Below are 21,942 nucleotides of genomic sequence, written 5' to 3'. Positions count from 1 at the left end.
TTCAGAGATAACTTGCTCCTACTCCACGGCTGTCCGTAAGGTGGACGATCCCTCAATCCGTCGGTGGATTAGTCCCCAGAAACTTCGGATAGCACAATCCTCCTTGTCGGTGGAGAAACCTCGTCACAACTCGATCAAGAATACTTGAATTGCTAGAGCACTAGATGACTACTAATTAGGCTTTAACCAAATCTAATTTCATCAACTTTGGCCAGCCATCCCAAGCTCTATTATATAGAGCTTGAGAAATCAGCAAGGCTGATTTTACGGTTAATAGTCTACTGGTCCTTGCACCAGTAGACTGGTGCTAGCCCAACGGTACTCCAACGGCTCTCAACCAGTCAACTGGTCCCTACTGGTGCCTAGCCGTTCGAGCACAGAAGCTCTCTGTGCTCACCACCAGTCGACTGGTCCCAGTACCAGTCGACTGGTACAACCCTAAACCTAGGGTTTCCCATCCCGAGTACATTTCTCTCGCACTCAGACCCTCACGACTCACTTGACTCTTCTTCGCAGCTTTGACCTCTTGCTTTCAAGCCTACTTCCTTTGGCTCTCGTCCCTCGGTTGCATCCAAGCTCGCAGCTCGCCCACAATGTCATCCTTTACTTATGTCTTGAAGTCGCTTCCCTCGACCCTTGTCCTTGCTGCCTTGTCCACGGTCCATCGGATGCTCCATCTTTCACCGGACCCGATGCCATCAAGTTGAATCACATGTGTATCTTGCAAGCCTGCACACTCACATACACATATCAAATAACGAGGGTAATCCTAACTTAAACTGTTTGCCCAAACACCAAAATACATGGTCGCACAGACCATTGGGATTACTCCAACACTTTCTACACTCTGCCTCTGCACTCCACCTTCATCTCTACGGCGCTCCTCCTTCATTGCTCTCATCGCTGCCCTGAGTCGTCGCAAGATAACTACACCCTCACACTCTGACCCTTATGTTCTTCAATGCCTAGCGATGTGAGTCCTCATTCCTCTTCGGAAAAAAGGGTTTTGATTGAATAAAAAACATTCCTTTTGTGAGGTCCTCGAACCTCTAGATTTGCTCCTCGGTATTTGACATAGTCGATTTTAGTCAACTGTTGGGACTTCCGGGAGATTGCTGCCGAGAGGAAGAAAACTGACTTGTTATCATCGAGGCTAGTGTTCGGCACTATCTCAGTAAAATGATATTGCTCTGCTACGGTGCTCACGGATAGTAGCAATTCGTTCCCAAGATAGAACGACGACGTCTCGAAATAGTAGCACTTCAAATTTCGAGACCGGCGAACCTTCTTGTAGGTTTTTTTTGGACTCTTCTTATGCAAGAGATGGATGAATGGTTTGAATGCAAATGCTTTTCGAAAGAATTATTTCCAAGAAGGAGAGGGATCTATTTATAGTGGGTGAAAAGGTAAGTAACCCTTGGTTTGGATTGATCTGGATCATTCATTTTGAAAGGGTATAACCCTTTAAAGGTCCTTTGATCTTAACCATCAGATCTGAAGAGATATAACTCTTCAGATGGCCTTTATCTCAACCATCAAATCTGAAGAGATATAACTCTTCAGATGGCTTTTAATCTCAACTATCAGATCTGAAGAGATATAACTCTTCAGATGGCTTTTAATCTCAACCATCAAATCTGAAAAAATATAACTCTTCAGATGACTTTTAATCTCAACCATCAGATCTGAAGAGATATAACTCTTCAGATTCTGATATGATCTCGTCCCTTGATCTGAAGAGTTATAACTCTTCAGATCTCATCTTGATCTCAGCAGTCAGATTACAACATTTAATCCGACGCTTCAGATCAAGCCTTCCTCTTCAACGCCAGATTAGAATCCGACACTCCAGATCGCATCTACTTGCTATCTGTCCTTATCTTTTATCCGATTATCACCATCTGTTCGCCCAATCCAATCATTGCTCTCTACACAGTCACGTGCCACATAGGCACTACCTCGTCACTCGACATGCCACGTCACTGCCATCTGGAGCATAAATTAAAGCTCATCGCGACGATGCGAAGTGCAAAGTGCGCCAACAAAGTGCCCATTGCGGGTGGCAGGCTCATAGGTGCATATGTGGTAGATCCCCTTACGAAGGAATGGGATTAAAAATCTACAACTAAAAATGACTATAGCGGTAACCCAACCTTGTTGACTGGAGATCCCTAGATCTTGGTTCAATGGGACAACGAAGTTACCTGCTCGCCCAAGGGTAGAGAGCATCTGTGCTTTTGAATTAACAACATTAACACAATAACACATATAAGGAAATGTTGGCTCATGCCGGTTAACGATGTGGGACTAAAACCCCATCTTTTTCCTTAATGTTAATTTGAGCACATCTTTGAAAAATTAATTTCTCATTCATCCGTAATCGGTTTTGAGCAAATTAATAGTCCAGATTTATCTACGCGAAACATAGATTTCGATTTTGAAGTCAAACTCGACTTTCAACAATCGATGGCACCAAGATTTTAATTTGCAAAATTATATCCAACAATCCCCCACATGAATGGAAATTAATGCATGTATGCATGCTGACACTTTACAAGCGTCCAATCGATAAGTCAATGCATCGGGAAAGGTAGCCTGTGGCTTTGAACCTTCCATAGTGGAATGCTATCGAGCATACTAGGCTACGTAGTGAATGTGATGTCTTGAACTGCTCAGCTATTGGGGTATACTAAGATAATAACACCCACACAGAGACTTATCTCACCCACTTTTGGTTCTCATGGTTGGTTCCGTTTCGGCCATGGACACCATCTTGGATTCATGAGTGTTTCATTGAAGCGGCCTGTCTTCACACTCACATAAGTGAGACTTCTATCAAGAGTATCCCACCATACTCCACCTTTATAAGGTATAAAAGTCATTAAAAGCATAAGCTTATCCTCACTACATGTGGTAGGACAGCACCAAATCATCCTAGGATTGGGATAGTAGAGATAATTATTTCTCTTGTGCTGTTACACAACTTTTGTAACTTCGTTGTCCCATTGAACCAAGATCTTGGGATCTCCAATCAACAAGGTTGAGTTACCGCTACAGTCATTTTTAGTTGCAGATTTTTAATGTCATTCCTCTTGATGAGCAGTATACTTGATCTCGACTTAGCCCCTTCGTAAGGGGATCTACCAAATTATCCTTAGATTTGACATAGTCGATTGCAATCACTCCATTCGAGATGAACTGCCTAATGGTATTATGTCGACGATGTATATGTCGGGACTTACCATTATACATACTACTTTGTGCCCTTCCAATTGTCAATTGACTATCACAGTGGATAAATACGGCGGGCACAGGTTTCATCCAGCTCGGAATATCTTCCAAGAAATTCCACAGTCATTCAGCTTCTTCAGCTGCTTTGTCAAGTGCTATAAACTCGGATTCCATTGTTGACCAAGCTATGCATGTCTGCTTAGTGGATTTCCAAGATACTGCCCCCCCCATCTATCGTGAATACATATCCACTAGTGGATTTGGAGTCTTTTGTATCTAATATCCAATTAGCACAGATACTTTCCGTAATGTAATTCATAGTTTATAGTATATTTTAAATATCTAAGAAATCGCATCAGTTCTTTCCAATGGGTGTCGTTTGGATTGCTCATAAAACGACTCAGTTTGTTGACCACACAGGCAATATCCGGACGTGTGCAGTTTGTGAGATACATCAAACTACCAATTATTCGAGAATATTCTAATTGCGATATGGGGTCACCATGGTTTTTCGCTAAGTGTTGACTTAGATCCATAGGAGTTTTTACAGTAGAGAGATCGTATGCATTGAATCTTTTCAATACTGACTCTACATAATGGGATTGTGTTAAAACTATCCCATCGGATGTCCTGAGAATTTTAATTCCCAATATGACATCTGCTAGATCCATATCTTTCATATTGAAATTATTGATCAACATTTTCTTAGTACTCATGATTACATCATGATTATTTCCCATTATGAGCATGTCGTCTATGTATAGACAGACGATTACATAACTTTCAAGTGTGCTTTTGACATAAATGCATTTGTCACATTCATTTATTCGGAATTCGTTTGACAACATTATTTTGTCAAATTTTTCGTGTCATTGTTTTGGTGCTTGTTTTAGTCCGTACAACGACTTAACAAGTCGACATACCTTTCCCTCATTTTTAGGAGCTACAAACCCCTCGGGTTGCTCCATGTAAATTTCTTCTTCCAACTCATCATTTAATCATTTGGTGTATTTCAAGGTCATACAATGCTGCAATGGCTATCAGCACTCGTATGGGTGTAATCCTTGTCACCGGTGAGTAGGTATTGAAGTAATCAAGGCCTTCCTTTTGCTTATACCCTTTGGCTACAAGTCTGGCCTTATACTTATCAATCGATCCATCAACTTTATACTTGCGTTTTAGTATCCATTTACAACCTAATGGTTTAGTACCAGAAGGAAAGTCTACTAATTTTCAAGTATGGTTATTAATGATGGACTCAATTTCATTATTGACAGCTTCCTTCCATAGTGGGGCGTCGAGACCAGAGAGAGTTTCGCTTAATGTTCTTGGGTCCATTTTCGACATAAACGTCATGAAATCCGGCCTGAACGATTTCTCAACTCTAGCCCATTTGCTCTGATGTAGCTCTTCGCTTTAATTGTCAATAGCCCTTTTATGACAATTAAGTTCTAGAACATCATCTTTGTTAGAACTTCCTTGTCATTACTTTGAACGTTTCCCTTCTTATTTGGGAACATTTCTTCAAAGAATATTGCATTTCAAGATTCTATGGTTGTACCCACATGAATATCAGGAATGTCTTACTTATGAACTATGAGATGATATGCACTACTGTTTTGGGCATATCCGACAAATATCGCATCGAACGTTTTAGGTCCGATCTTAACTTGCTTTGGCTTAGGTACTTCTACTTTTGCTAAGCACCCCCACACTTTCAAGTATTTGTACAATGGCTCACGTCCTTTCCATAGTTCATATGATGTTTTATCATTTCTCTTGTGAGGAATTTTATTGATAATATGGTTTGCTGATAAAATGGCTTCCCCCCACAAGTTCTAAGGTAAGCCTGAATTTATCAACAAAACATTCATCATTTCCTTTAGTGTTCGATTTTTACGTTCGGCAACACCATTCGATTGAGGTGAGTAAGGCATCGTTGTCTGATGGATAATTCCATATTCTGAACAGAATTCATCAAATGGTGCACCATATTCTCCACCTCTATTGCTACGAATTATTTTAATTCGTTTATCAAGTTGATTCTCAACTTTCATTTTATAGGTTCTGAAAACTTCTAGGGTTCGTCTTTACTTTTTAAAAGAAAGATATAACAGAACCTCATGCAGTCATCAATAAAAGTAATGAAGTACTTTTTACCTCCTCTAGTTTGCACGAATTTTAAGTCACATAGATCACTATGTACTAATTCTAGAGGAGTCGTCGAACTTTCCACTAAATGAAAAGGGAGTCTCGTCATTTTCGTTTCCACGCACACTTCACATTTGTGTGTTTCATCAACATCGATGTTTGGTAATAAATTTAGTTTGACGAGACGTTTCAGAGTATTATTATTGACATGTCCAAGCCGATCATGCCATAAATTGAAACACTCAATAACATAGCTGGAAGCTTTTATTTTATTACCATCAAAATCATGGTGTATATGTTAGTTAGAGCCCTAGAGCCAATCATTTGATGATTGTATGGACTCATGTATATCATATTCTTGTATATATATTAAGGCATTTGGTTTTTGGTTATTATGCTTATTTGTATTAGTGCCAGATAAAATAAGTATAGTAACGTCCTTGAGTAGAAGGTTCATACCTATATCAATCGATTAGTTGAATCGATAGTAAGATGATATAGGGAACACTACTCTAAATCATTCCTAGTCGAGTATTAACATTCAGGGATGATGTTAATACAATAAGACTAGCATGTAGGTCAGCTCGATGACTTGATCTCACAAGTCATGGATATAGAGATATCAAGCTGACACATGGGTATGCATTAGAGAATGTATACTGAATGATCCGCCATGAGAAAATATCATGGATCGTTATATGAGTGTCATATACTTTCTCATGTGGCTATTAGTATGACTATTAGTCCTTTGACCTGAAGTCACCATGGATCCCTACATAAGGAGTTATGTACTTTGGTTTCGTCAAACGTCACCCGTAACAGGGTGGACTATAAAGGCGATTACTGGATATATAACAAATTATGCAGAGGGATGTGAGTGATGTAGATGGGATCTATCCCTCCCATATGACAGGAGCGACATCGGTATTCTTGATAGAGTGAGACCACTAAGTGCATGGCCATGCCCAAATGAGTCAACATTAGATGTTGAGCTCATTTGATCGAGTGAGTTTACTTTGAGTTCAAGATTTAGATTGATTAGAGGATGACACTGTTGGAACCCCAAGGTTGGTTTTGGTGTGATCAACAAGTTAAGTTAGGTTCTGTTGTTTTCTTACCTTGTGTCTAAGTGTGCAGGAGCTTAGGAGCACAGGTACTCGAGCGGAAGACGCAGCTAGCGAGAAGGACGGCACGCTGTGCGTCCGAGGGACGAGGCGTCATGAAGAGTAGGCGGACGAGAAGGAAGGCGCGGTGGTTCCGAGGGACGAAAGCCGGCGGAAGATTGCTCGGGAGCAAGAGACGCAGCTAGCGAGAAGGTCGACGACCGAGGGACGAAGATGGATGAGTACGCTAGCGACGAGAAGGAAAAACGCGCAATTCCGAGGGACCGGAGGGAAGCACGCCCGAGAAGACCGGAAGTTGGGTTCGGGTGAGCCCTTTTCCAGGCAGAGATCACCCAAACGAGTGGATCCGGAGCGGAAGAACCGGACCAAAGGGACTGAACCAGAGAAGCGGTCCGGATGAAAAGTCAACTGTGTGACTTTCGTGGTCCGGCGCCGAATCGACTGGGCACCGGACCCCGGCGCCTGAACCTTCCGGGAGCCGGAAAGATTTTGACCAGATCGAGAATTATCTCGATCTCAACGGTGGGGATAAATTTTATCCTCCCCAGGGCGCCCGGAACCCTTCCAGGCGCCCCGACCAAGGCTATAAATATAGCCTTGGTCCAGAAGCTTATCATCAGTTCAGAAATTGTAAACAACACTTGTGTGCTTCCACTGTTTAGATTAGCTTCTGTCTTTCTGTGCTTACACTGCTGTAAACGAGGCTTCTCCGCCTGAAGGAGCTCTTAGTGCGATCTTCATCCTTGGATTAACAACCTCCCCGGTTGTAACCAAGTCAAATTCGGTGCCTCGTTTTTATGCTTTATTTTCTATTTAATCTATTTTTTATATGTTAGCTTAATCGTACGAGAAAGGGTTGTATTTGATTTTTCAGGGCTATTCAACCCCCCCTTCTAGCCGGCCGCATCAGTCCTACAAGTGGTATCAGAGCTGAGGCGCTTCAGGAGGACTAACCGCCGAACGAAGCAACAAGATGGCCGGATCCAACATCCACGCACCAAAATTCGAAGGGGTCGCTAGCTGGAAAAAGCGAATGGAGGTATTTCTTGAAACAGATTATGATTTATTACTAACAATGGAATTTGACTATGAAGCACCAGAGGGCAAAGCAAGAAATCAATGATCAAAGAAGGAGCAGGCTGACCACGTGGCAAACAAGAAAGCAGAATTCCATCTGCTAAGTGTACTTCCAACACAAGAAGTCAATCGAGTCGGTACCTACAACTCGGCAAAGGAGCTTTGGGAGAAATTCCTTGAGTTACACGAAGGAACATCCGAAGCCAAACTTGCAAGACGGGATTTACTTCGTAACCAGCTTACAAACCTCCGATTTGAAGAAGGTGAAACAATTGCACATCTACACTCGAGGATTCAGGAACTCATCACCAGACTTACGAATCTCGGAGAAGAGATAAGTAACCGAGATTCGCTAAGGTATGCCCTAAATTCCTTTCCTAGAAACTTAAAATGGGCATCACTAGTAGATGCCTTTTACATTTCAAAAGATCTAGAAAAAATTTCATTAGACGAATTCTTTTCAACTTTTTGAAGTGCATGAGTCAAGATGTGCAGGTCCGAAGGAGCCCAAGAATAATGTCGCCCTTAAAGCTTCGAGAGACGAACCTGAGTCAGAATCTTCTCTCGACGACGAGGAAATGGTAATGATGGTAAGACGATTTAAAAATATTTGTAAATCTAGGAAATCTAACCATCCGTAGGGAAGAAAGAAAAGAACCATCCGCTGCTACCATTGCGATGAAGAAGGGCACGTCAAGGACAATTGCCCTAAACTGAAGAACAACGGGAAGGACAAGGGTAAGAAGCCTATCCAAAATCGCAAGGCCCTAAAAGCGACGTGGGACGATACGTCGTCGGAATCAGAAGTCAAGGAGTTCTCCGGGCTCGCGTTAATGGCGAGTCATCAAGACGACGGCTGCGAATCAAGCTCTTCCGAAATGAGCATCGAAAGCATCAATGAAGGGGGAGCCACGTCCGAAGAGAGCAGCAGTTCAGGGGGAGAAACCGACAACGAGATCGACAAGGTAAGTGAGGTACGATCTCTTCCTCTTAATAAAATGTTTAAATTCATTAAAATTTTAACAAAAGATTGCTGCAAATTAGAAAATGAAAATAAAGATTTAAAAGCAATATTAGCTACATCTTGTCCGTTAGAAATGCTAGATAAATCAAATTTAGAAAATGAAAAATTAAAATTAGAAATTCAAAATTTAAAAATTCAAGTAGAAAACTTGAAAAACTCTGCTTGCTCATCTAAAACCAATTTTAGAAGGTTCAATAATTTGAATTGGTATTATAGATATCACCAGGGACAAATTAAAAATATCTCTAGAAAATATGTCCCTATGAAATTTTTAGTTAATCCAGTAGGTTGGAACCTTTATTGGGTTCCTAAATCTTGCTTAGTGTAAATTTTGAAAGTAAAATTAGCACTTTAAGTGAGAAAATTAAATAAAGAATTTCTTTATGAGGCTTTGTCTAAGGAAGTGGTTGTTGCTCCAATAACCAAGAAGGCCTAGTGCCTCGCCACGACCTGGAAGCCAAATATTGAAGTAAATGTTTAATTAATAAAGCATTAATACTAGAATTATTTAATGCTTTAAAAAAGTTATTCAAACATGGTTCAAAATTTTGACTTAAATAAATAAAATTCTTTTACTTAAAATTTTTACTTAGAATTTTACTCAAAATTCTTTTTCTAACTTAGAATCTTTTTGACTTAGAAATTTTTTTCAGGTAGCTTTTCAAAATTTTCTAAGTCTTTAACCCTTAGATTTTTTCTTGGAACCCCATTTTTTTGTGATCAAAGGGGGAGAAGAATAAGTATAAGTCTAGGGGGAGGTAGCCTAAAACTATTTTTTTTTCTATCTTTGTGCACTAAATTGTATATTTAGTTAGTTTATTTTTTATCTAGTTAACCCTAGCTTAACTTGGGTTGATCACACCAAAAAGGGGGAGATTGTTGGAACCCCAAGGTTGGTTTTGGTGTGATCAACAAGTTAAGTTAGGTTCTGTTGTTTTCTTACCTTGTGTCTAAGTGTGCAGGAGCTTAGGAGCACAGGTACTCGAGCGGAAGACGAAGCTAGCGAGAAGGACGGCACGCTGTGCGTCCGAGGGACGAGGCGCTGCGGAAGAGTACACCGGCGGACGAGAAGGAAGCGCGCGGTGGTTCCGAGGGACGAAAGCCGGAGCGGAAGATTGCTCGGGGAGCAAGAGACGCAGCTAGCGAGAAGGTCGACGACCGAGGGACGAAGACTGCGGATGAGTACGCTGGCGGACGAGAAGGAAAAACGCGGCAATTTCGAGGGACGACACTACAAGAAAACAGGGCTTCAGAAACAGATTTTTAAGACGGAATTAAAATTTGTTTTAGATTTAGGTCAATTAGAAACGGATTTACTACAGAATTACTAATCTATTTCAATTTAATAAAAATATAATGTTTGAAAAAATAAATGGAGACGGAAATTGAAATGAATTTGAGACAGAACTATAAATAAATTTTTATAAACAAAAGTAAATACGGTTTACAAACAAAATTTGAAACGATATAATTTCTGTCAAAAAAGTTGTTTAAAATTTAATGAAAAATTGAGACAGAAAAAAAAATCCGTTTTAAATTTATATAAATTAGAGATAATTTTTTTGACAAAAATAAAATTCATTTCATATTTATGTAAATCAAAGATGAATTTGCTACCGAATTTAGTAGTTTGTTTATAAATATAGTATTTGAAAAAAATTAAGACAAAAATTAAAATAAATTTCTGACAAAATTATAAATAAATTTTAATAAAAATAAATAAATATAGATTATAAATAGAATTTGAAATTGTATAATTTTTATCAAAAATTCCTTTAAAATTTAATGAAAATTTGAGATGAAAAAAATCCATTTCAAATTTATACGAATCATAGATATGTTACAAAATACAAATGTATTTCATTAAAAAAATATAATATCTAAAAAGAATTTAAGATGAAATATAAAACAAATTTAAAATAATATTTCATATAAATTATAAAAAGTATTATTAAATACATATAAATATAAATATTTAATTTTCCCTTTAACTTATTATTTCTTTTCCCTTTCCTCTCAAATCGCTCCTAACCTAATTCCTTCTCATACCCGAGCCTCCTCACTCGAGCAAGTCGCGCACCTTGCATGGTGGTGAGGATGCCTGGGCCATGGCGACAAGGACACCCACGGCAGTAAGGACGTTGGCGGCCGCTTTAAAGCCGCCATTGGTAAGCCTCCAGTGCTCAACATCCTCACCTTGGCCAAGATCGAAAGCGACCAAATCAAGGTTTTTTCTTTCCCCAAATTGCATTACAGAATCTAAGTTTTTAAATCCACCCATGCGCTACCACCATCCATGACCTCCTCTGGAACCACAGCCTCCCCAACAAGTTATCCCCAAGTATGTCAAGTGTTTCTCCTACGATGATGGCTCCGATCTCCTCGAGGTCCGACTCTAAGGCCCCTGCTATGTGCACTACGAAGATGGGCTCACCTACTTCGACAGCGAGGTGAGGGGGAACCTCAGCTACGGCACGCTCCGTAGGGTGGTCGGGTGGGCATAGGAGGAGCTGTTCCTTAAATTCCCGATCAAGGGGATCATGGTCACCGATCCCACCTCTGGCATGATCCACTTTGACATCGGCATCGCCCGCAAGCGCCTTGCTGCCTCTGCCTTCGACATGCCGCCGGAATGCCGCCCGGAAGTGGAAGAAGCGACCGTCAGAATAGGTGAGTATGCCCGATTGAAAATGAAGTGATCTTGATTTTGTGTGATTGTTGCTGCATTTGTTGGCTACTGGATGATCGACATCTACTTCCTCTACATTTTCTTTTTCTTCTTGCTTTCCAACTAAAGATTGATTTTTTTTTCCATTGACAATCCTTTCTCTTCTGCAAAATATGATCTTCATGTTGTAAATTTCTGAATTTTTCTAGAATTAAACTTCAACATACGCCCATTTAAAATAGCAATGCTTGTTGTTAAGACAAACCTTTATTCTTTGACATTTCTTGTTTACTTCAATGTTGATTCTACCCCTGTGACATTTTGTTGATTAATATTTCTTTAGTTATTCTTCTGCTTAGTTGATTTTGATTTTAGTGTATATTTCCTTTTGCAAGTTTTGGCTTTTGCTTCTCCAAATAGGTTGAGTTCCACACACTAGAACCTTGCTTACAAGCAACAACTTAATTATTTTACTTCATTTCATTGTCAATGGCGTGCCAACTTGCTTGCCAAAGGCTTGGAAATTTGTTCAACCTGTGCCCTCCATTTCTGTCACAAGATTTTTGGATACTGTATTAAATTAGTTACTGAGATCATTCTACAATTGCAATCTCTTACTTATGGTTATATTTCCTCTTGAGTTGTGCAGTCCTTGTCTTTAGTTTTGTTCCTTTCCTGTGCCAGGTGTGTGGCTTTGTTCCCTGCTACTTCAAGTAGGAGTAATTTTTCAACACTATTCGAGCTGAACTCATTAAATGTGTCTGTGTGTTTTCTTAGTTCCTTTGCAGAGTCATTGCAAATAGTTGGTGGATTTCTTCATCAGAGTTGATCATCATAAAAAAAAGTACTCCCAAATTTCCCTTTCAACATTCATTTCTATTCATAGCTTATGATGCATTGTAAATGCAATAATGTTCTTCAAACCATTTCATTGCTTGTTTTTCATCTCTTCAGTAATTCATAAAATTGCCAATGGTTGCCTTACTCAAGTTGAGGTTAAGATCCAAGGTTTTGTTCTTATTGCAAAGGGTTTATTTGCATCTTTCAAGGATGAGGCTATCTTCTCCATTCTCTCTGATCACCAAAAGAAGGTATTTCTTTACTAGTTCCTGTCCATGTTATTGTTTCTGTTGATATATTATATTACACTCGGCTGCTTTAAAGCCCATTTTAATAATTTTTTCTTCAACTATGTTTTCCTTACAAGTAACCTATAGTTTTAAAAGGACTTGATTTCCTATCAAAATTCCTTGAATCGTGGTTTATACAATAACATACATGGTGTTTAAAGGAAGTTATGCATTATGAATATTAGTTGAATAATAATTGATTGTTTTTCTCTGACATATAGAGAAGAAAATTTTTACCAGATTGAATTTTTAACTTCCCAATAACTAATTATTTTTCTTTGGCCTTTCAGATGACACTTTCACAGGTGTAAATGACTTTCATTTATTTTGAATATTTGACAATCTTCAGGCTTCATGTGAAGCCTTTACAAAGATTCAAAATATTTGCTTCTATTATTGGAAAATCTGTCTGTATTCTTCTTTTAATTTTTAGTAGTGATATTAGAGAGTTTGTGGACAACAAATCAGCCTGAGTTAATATAAGTTACAATAATTAATTGTTTATTATTTTTTTATTATATCATGCATGTATCTCATTTGTTTGTTTTATATTTATCAAACTAATATAAGTTATTGTAATATGAACAGGAACAAAATAGAGAAAAACAAAATGTTGATGACTACTCTACTCATTCTTCATTCAATCTTCAATCTTGATGTGATGTGGTGGGTGGAAAATTTGCTAGAGGGTTACAATCTACAGTGATGAGATGTGATGAGTGACTCATGTAAGGGGAGGGTGTATGAAGTTCAACACGATTGACACTTTGGAAGATCAAACCACTCAAGTTTCAACAAATTTGCTCTAATAAGAAGAATAAAGAATTATCATAAAAAGTTGAAGACATGCAGCTACTAGCAAGAGGATGGAGGAAGAAATTATTAAAAGGAAAAGAAAATTGGAATTGTAATGTGTGATTGCTTTTATCTTAAAACTATGTGAATATTTATTTATCTCAATGTTAATCATATTGTACTTTTGGATTTAGAAATTAGTTATTTTAATATTTTAAATTTATTTGAAATTTGTGATTTCTTATTGTAAAGTAATATGTAGATATGAAATGTAGGTAAAATTAGTGATAAATTTGAAAATAAAATTATATGTGTATTTATAAACAGAATTATAAATGGGATTGATAAACATATTAACATTATATTTGTTAGGTAATTTGAGACAGACTAAAGACAGATTTAAAACAAAATTAGAAACAAAATTTATATTTGAAATTAATTTCATTTAGTTAAAATAAAAACAGATTCATAAACAGTTTTTTAATCCGTTTTTGAAATTAGAGATGGAATATTTCTGTCTCAAGATTAGCCACGGGGCTTTCACTAACGAATTTTTGAAACGGAATATTCTGTCTCAAATATTCTTTAGAAACAGAAAAATGACTTTCAGAGACAGAATTTTTCGTTTCTGAAGCCATGTTTTCTTGTAGTGCGAGAAGCCGGAGGGAAGCACGCTCGAGAAGACCGGAAGTTGGGTTCGGGTGAGCCCTTTTCCGGAAGGCAGAGATCACCCAAACGAGCGGATCCGGAGCGGAAGAACCGGACCGAAGCGGGACTGAACCAGAGAAGCGGTCCCGGATGAAAAAGTCAACTGTGTTGACTTTCAGGGTCCGGGGCGCCCGGAACAGTAATTTTGACCAGATCGAGAATTATCTCGATCTGAACGCTGGGGATAATTTATCCCCTGTGGCCCCGGAACCTTAGGCGCCCAGGCCAAGGCTATAAATATAGCCTTGGTCCGGCTTATCATCGATTCGAAATTGTAAACAACACTTGTGTGCTTCCACTGTTTAGATTAGCTTCTGTCTTTCTGTGCTTACACTGCTGTAAACGAGGCTTCTCCGCCTGAAGGAGCTCTTAGTGCGATCTTCATCCTTGGATTAACAACCTCCCCGGTTGTAACCAAGTCAAATTCGGTGCCTCGTTTTTATGCTGTATTTTCTGTTTAATCTATTTTTTTATGTGTTAGCTTAATCGTACGAGAAAGGGTTGTGTTTGATTTTTCAGGGCTATTCAACCCCCCCTTCTACCCGGCCGCATCGGTCCAACAGACACGGTCTATGCCTCATATTGATCAATCTAAATGTCTATGATAGAAGGACAATGTCATATATTGTGAGGACTCACAATTAGTAATCACAAGGTGATGTTGGATCTCGACATTTCTTGTAACTTGGGTAGCAATGATATATTGCTAGATGCCGCTCATTGCTTATGTTTCTAAAGGAGTTTAGAAACATTGCCAACGTTACAAGAACCTATTGGGTCACACACAAAGAACAAGTGGATGGAGATTAGGTTCATATGATGAACCAATTGGATTAGGTTCATATGATGCACCAAAGATTGGATTCAAATTAGACTTATTGAGTTAGACTTAATTAGATTCAATTGTTGAATGAGTCTAATTTAAATTTGATTCATTGAGTCAATTTATATTAATGAATTGAGATTCATTAAATTGAATTGACTTGAATCAAAGGTTGGATTTAACTCAACAAGGAAGACAATTGGTCAAGTTTGACTTGACCAAGTAGAAGTTGAAACATCAAGTTTGACTTGATGTATTGCCACATCATAAGGATGACTCATCCTTGCCACATCACATGCCACCTCATGGAGGTTACAACACCTCCCATTTCATTTAATGTGGCCGGCCACATTAAATGAGGGAGTTATGTGTGTGGCCGGCCACACTAAAGGATGAAAGGTTTTCATTTAGTGTGTAATTGATGTGTGGTAATTGTCTCATCTTCTTCCTTGCTTCTTCCTTCTCTTCTCTTGCTGTTGTCGTGACTTCCATGGTGTGGAGAAGGTGGTTGAGTAAATTCCAAGAGCAAAGGAAGAGTGAAGGTCACAAAGGAAGGATACTACTAGTGAGTGTATGAGATTTCCTTTTGTATCTTCTTCTTTTCTTCCTTTCCAATCCCATTCGAGAGCTCTAGAAAGTGTTAGCACACTTGGGGCTTTCTTCTCCATCCTTTGAGTGTGAGAGACACTCCTTGTTCGTGTGGATATCATTAGAGGAGTGTCTACGTTGACACTCTCGAGATCCGGCGTACCGTTGGACGAGCGGGATTTGCGAGGGCACGCTTCAAGGGTAAAAGCTCTCAACACATAGATCTAGGAGTAGATCTAAAATTTTGAAACTCGTACTCGTAATTTCTGTTTGGTTTTCTTTGCACGGATCTACGGCTTTGGGTGATTCGGGGTTTCCGCGACGCGAAAAGCGGTTTTCGCGACGCGAAAAGCGGTTTTCGCGGCCCGAAGAACCCAACAGTATAGTCATTACAACCATCTTGAACAAATTTTGTTTCAAATACCCCTTTCCTACGAAGGCACCATTCTTCGTAAGTACAAAGTTGTTGGAATAGAACACTAGTTTGAATCCGGCTTTAACAAGTGTCGATCCAGAAACTAGGTTCTTCATGATGTCGGGAACATGGAGCACATCAATGGGAGTTAGCTCCTTCCCAGACGTCATTTTTAGAACTACTTTTCCGAGTCCAACAATCGGGGACGTCATGGAATTTCTCATATAGAGCTTTCTTCCACTTATCGGGGTGTACTTGGAGAACATCGCCTTGTCAGAACAGACATGGCGGGTTGCTCCAGTATCGATCCACCACTGATTCGGGTTGTCCTCCATGTTGGCTTCAAACATGACCGCAGTGAGATCCATGGAGCCGAGATCTATGTCAGCAGAAGTTGCGACCTGGTTCGCAACATTCTTCTGACTCATGTTTGTCTTCTTCGGGTGTCTGCAGTCCTTGGACATGCGTCCTGACTTTCCATAGTTGTAGCGCGTGCCCTTAAACTTCTTGCCTTGAGCCTTCTATTTCAGTTGTTTCGACTTCTTGGCTTTTGGTTCCGTCAGGTTGGACATCACGTCGACTGTCCGCTTGATTCCTCTAGAGTCGGATAATTTTTTATTATCCTCCTCTATTTTCAACCGTAGGATAAGGTCTTCAAGTCCCATCTCCTTTTGCTTGTGCTTTAGGTAATTTTTGAAATCCTTCCATGACGGAGGGAGTTTCTCGATTACTGCAGCAACCTTGAACGACTCGTTCATTGACATTCTTTCGGCGTCCAGATCATGCATTATCAGTTGTATGTCTTGGACTTGAGACGTGATGCTTTTGGAATCCACCATTTTGAAATCCAAAAACCGGCTGACGATGAATTTCTTTAGTCCGACGTTTTCGGTTTTGTATTTCTTCTCTAGCAATTTCCACAGAGATTTGGTCGTCTCTATCATGCAATATACATTATATAGCGCATTGTCCAGCACGTTAAGAACGTAATTGCGGCACAGGAAGTCACCATGTGACCACGCATCGCGAGCAGCCTTACTACCGGAATTATCTTCCATAGCGGCTAGAGAGTCTTCACGCAGAAACTGTACAAGGTTCAACGTGGTTAAGTGAAGCAGCATCTTCTGCTGCCATCTTTTGAAGTCGGCTCCGTTGAATTTCTCTGACTTCTCAGCGTGAGGGATGGCGGTTGGTACATCGTTGATCCCGGCCAAATCAGTTTGTCGATATCATTTTACGATTGTGAGGTCCTCGAACCTCTGGATTTCCTCCTCTGTATTTAACATAGTCGATTTTAGTCGACTGTCGGGACTTCTGGGAGATTGCTGCTGGAAGGAAGCAAACTGATTTGTTATCGTCGAGGCTAGTGTTTGACACTATCTCCGTAAAATGATATTGCTATGCTACGGTGCTTACAGATAGTAGTAATTCATTCCCAAGATACAACAACGACGTCTCGAAATAGTAGCACTTCAAATTTCGAGACCGGCGAACCTTCTTGTAGGATTTTTTTGGACTCTTCTTATGCAAGAGATGGATGAATAGTTTGAATACAAATACTTTTCGAATGAATTATTTCCAAGAAGGAGAGGGATCTATTTATATTGGGTGAAGAGGTAAGTAACCCTCGGTTTGGACTGATCTAGATCGTTTATTTTGAAAGGGTATAACCCTTTAAAGGTCCTTTGATCTCAGCCATCAGATATCCTTGAAAGGTCCTTTGATCTCAACCATCAGATCTGAAGAGATATAATCTTCAGATTCTGATATGATTTTGTCCCTTGATCTGAAGAGTTATAACTCTTCAAATCTCATCTTGATCTCAGCCATCAGATTACAGCATTTAATCCGACGCTTCAGATCAAGCCTTCCTCTTCAACGCTAGATTAAAATCCGACACTCCAGATCGCATCTACTTGTGATCTGTCCTCATCTTTGATCTAACGGTCACCATCTGTTCGCCCAATCCAATCATTGCACTCTACACAGGCACGTGCCACATGGGCACTACCTCGTCACCCGACATACCACGTCACCGCCACGTGCAAAGTGCGCCAACAAAGCGCCCATTGCGCGTGGCGAGCTCGCAGGTGCGAGCACCTGCTCGCCCAAGGATATAGAGCACCTATGCTTTTGTATTAACAACATTAACACAACAACACATATAAGGAAACGCTGGCTCTCGCCGGTTAACGATGTGGAACTAAAACCCCATCTTTTTTCTTAATGTTAATTTTATCACATCTTTGAACAATTAATTTCTCATTCACCCGTAATCGGTTTTGAGCAAATTAATAGTCCATATTTATCTATGAGAAACGTAAATTTCGATTTTGAAGTCAAACTTGACTTTCAATGATCGATGATACCAAGATTTTGGTTTGTAAAATCGTATCCAACACCTTTTACCCCTGATTTCTTTTGCAGCAAGGTCGATTCCCAAATACAACAATGTATCGTGGAGGGGGAACTCTGGGTTGAGGGATGACCTCTCTGATCAATCATACGGGAAGAGTCTCGTCAGTGAATTCTACGATGTCGGCAATGCCATCAAGTTCAGCTTCTCCCTTTCCTTCTCCATGACCATGCTCAGTTGTAATGTTATCGAGTACAGTGCCAAATACAAATCCACTGAAGAGCTCCACCACATCAAGGAGATCATAAGGTAGGGCGTTGATTACCTACTAAAAACCTTCAATTCTTCCGTCATCACCACTAATAACATCGTTGGATGAGGCCAGAGGACATTGATTATCAGTGCCGGTTGCCATCTGCTGGGCTAGGTGCTTTGACCTTGCCGCAGAGGTTGCTGCTGCTTTAACTACAACTTCCATTGTCTTCAAAGATGACAATGCCAACTCCCACAAGCTCGTCCATGGCGCTTTCACTCTTTGGAAGTTTGCCTCTAGAGACATTAAGCACAAAAACATTTAAACTAGACAATGGGATGTCGCCTCCTACAATTTGACTAGTTTAGTTGCTTCTTTGAAATGAATTCAATTCCACTTCGATACATATGAATCAACTTACAATGAGGTATTTGTTAGAGTGTATACTAAAAGCCTAGCTTTTGGTTTAAACATTATCTAGAAATAAGAATCACATTGGTCAAATGTCTACATTTATGATAAATGTAGTTGTTCAATTAATTTATATTGTAGATAACATGGTGTGTGGTGTCACACACAGAGGATCATGTTATCAGTACCTTATAAATTATAAACAGTAACTCACGACCATAATGGAAAGGAACAAACCATTGGAAGGTCGTAGTGTAATTAGGTATTAGTTTATCTTAACTATATAATTATACTAGTACACTTAGAGTGTATTGAGTAGGACCATTAGAGGTCGTTTCTTTTATACTGACTTTATAAAGAAACAAAGACCTCAGTTATTATGGAAGTGTGTGCTCTTAATCCTAATATAATAACAAGCACATATATTTGATATTTATTTTTTTAATTTATCAATGGGTGAGATTTAGTTCGATGAATCAATAAGCCCGATAAGTTGGGAAATGATATCACTTATAGTGTGTATTGTTGATTATAGAAGGAAATTGTGTCCTAGTGATCTAGGTTGAGAATGTCCTCAAGAGGAGCTCATAAGGATTGTCATGTTAAACCCTGTAGGTGGACTTAGTCCGACATGACGATAAGGTTGAGTGGTACTACTCTTGGACTAAGATATTAATTAAATGAGTTGTCAGTAATAAGAAGGTTTAGTGGACATTTGACATCTTAAACACAGGGAGACTAACACACTCATAATAAGAAGGAGCCCAAAATATAATTTGGGATTGGTGCGGTAGTTCAATAATAGTTTTTTAGTGGAATGAATTATTATTGATGGAATTAAGTTGTGTGTTCGGGGCGAACACGGGAAGCTTAATTTCATCGGGAGACCAAAACCAATTCCTCCTCTTGGTCCCTATCGTAGCCTCTTGTATATAGAGATTTATACCCACCACATACCCACCTTCTTACCCAACCAATAGGGGCCGGCCAAGCTAAGCTTGAAGCTCAAGCTTAGGGCCGGCCAAGCCTAAAGGTTGGCCTTAAGGTGGTCGGCCAATAGCTTGGAGCCCAAGTTTAGGTGGCCGGCCACATCATATTAAAAAGGATTTTTTATTAAAATTATTTCTTATGTGGATATCATAGTTTTAAAAGAGAGTTTAAAAATTAAATCTTTCCTTTTAAAGCTTTCTACAAAAGATTAAGAAAAGATTTGAAATCTTTCCTTATTTGTAGATTGAAAGGAGATTTTATTTTTAAGAAAAACTTTCCTTTTTGACCATGATAATAATTTAAAAGAGAAGTTTAAAAATTAAATATTCTCTTTTATTAGTTTCTACAAAAGATTAAGAAAAGATTTGATATCTTTCCTTATTTGTAGATTGAAAAGAGATTTTAATTTTTAGAGATAACTTTCCTTTTGGAAATTATCCACATGTTTAGAAGAAGAATTTTAATTTATAAAATTTCCTTTTTATTAACCAATCATGAAGGGATAAAAATTATTGGAGAAATTTTTAGAAACAAATTAGGAAGTTTTAATTCTTGTGTGAATTAAATTTTCCTTGTTTTGGGGAATTAGAAGTGGCCGGCCATTATTATTAAAAGAAGAAAATTGTTTTTTAATTAAAATAATTTTTCTTTTTTATGACAAAAGAATTAAGGAATTTTTTATTAAAATTTCCTTATTTGTCAAGACCAAGGATTATAAAAGAGGGGGTAGAGGTGCATTCACGGGTGATCAACTCTATTATTTTTCTCCCTCTTTTCCTTGGTGGTGTGGCCGGCCCTATTTCTCTCCTCTCCTCTTGTTGGCCGAAACTTATCTCTTGGTGGAGCTTTTGTTAGTGGCCGGATCAAGGAAGGAGAAGAAGGAGAGAAAGCAAGTCTCGTTTCTAGCATCCCTTGGAGCATGGTGGTGGTGGCCGAACCTCTTCATCCTAGAAGATGTTTTGATGGCCGAAACTTGCAAGGAAGAAGAAGGTGATTGGTGGTTTCTCATCTCGGAAGATCGTTGCCCACACAACGTCCGAGGTTAGAAGAGGAATACGGTAGAAGATCAAGAGGTCTTTCTAAAAGGTATAACTAGTAATTTTTCTTTCCGCATCATACTAGTTATTTTTGGAAATAATACCAAATACAAGAGGCATACGATTCTAGAGTTTCGAATTTGTTTTCGATATAGTGTTCTTTTGTTTTTCTTTCCCTTGTGATTTGATTGTTCTTTTCGGTTAACCTAAAGTTATTTTAGGAAATTAAATATTATTTTTCCATAAAAGGTTTTGTCTAGTCGGTGGTGGTTGCTCCCATATCCAAGAAGGTCGTGTGCCTCGCCACGTCAATATTGGGAACCAATTATGGAAATTAATATTTAATGGAATTAATAACTTAGGTGATTTGGGTCGAACGTGTTAAGTTCCGCAGGAGATCCAAGTCAAAATCTAAAAGAACAAATAGATTAAGTTTTGGATCAAACGTGTTAAGTTCCGCAGGCGATCCAAAATTTAATTTAAAAGAACACATGGTAGTTAGGAAAAGGTTCAGACCTTTGTACAAAATTTTTGTACAGTGGAACCTCTAGGTTTTCCGAGTAGCAACCAACAATTGGTATCAGAGCTAGGGTATTGCCTCTGTGTATTTGGTATTAGTTTAATTATGCACATGTCATACATAATTTAGGCAGATTAATAGTAGGATGTGCTAACTTTGTGGATGCTAGGATCCAACTATTATGGCTTATAGTTATTATGTGTGTGATTGGACCCTTGGACATGTCAAGGGCATTTTATTGTGTGTGCATGATTGTATTATAAAATACAGCAGGAGCTGTATTTAGTTTTATTAGGATTTTATTTTTTGATCTAGATACATGTACATTCCTTCGAGGAATATAGGATCGAAAAATGTAAAATTCTATTTATGTCGCGGATTGAATCTTGCAAGGCGTGGAACCTTTTGAGGACCAGAGGCACAGCGGAACAAGGAGCAAGATGGATGCGACAACTAGACCCGGTGGCGGTGGCCAAAGATGGCAGCAGCTAGGATTGGTGACACACGGAGGACAGCAATAGATAAAAGCCATAATAGTTGAAAATTAGTTTTTCTATTTATTGCTTTATATGCTGTGTTGTGTGTGCTTGTTAGTATGCATGTTAAGTAGGCTAGATAGTCAAAATTCCTCACTTTAAATA

General features: G+C 39.0%; 1 long non-coding RNA gene across 2 annotated transcripts; it reads left to right on the top strand.

Moving 5' to 3' along the window:
- The first annotated feature begins 10,628 nt into the window (after positions 1-10,628).
- On the top strand, positions 10,629-13,400 carry LOC122034881. Of its 2 annotated transcripts, none has more exons than XR_006126808.1 (5): positions 10,629-10,834; positions 10,926-11,277; positions 12,053-12,119; positions 12,230-12,366; positions 12,994-13,400. It is a non-coding gene; the product is annotated as an uncharacterized LOC122034881 (long non-coding RNA). The 2 variants fall into 2 exon arrangements; XR_006126809.1 differs by lacking the exon at positions 12,994-13,400 and adding an exon at positions 12,696-12,946.
- The last annotated feature ends 8,542 nt before the right edge of the window (positions 13,401-21,942 follow it).

Source organism: Zingiber officinale, chromosome 11B, assembly GCF_018446385.1.
Source record: "Zingiber officinale cultivar Zhangliang chromosome 11B, Zo_v1.1, whole genome shotgun sequence".
NCBI classification, from domain to species: Eukaryota; Viridiplantae; Streptophyta; class Magnoliopsida; order Zingiberales; family Zingiberaceae; genus Zingiber; species Zingiber officinale.
This window is presented reverse-complemented; position numbering and strand designations above follow the sequence as displayed.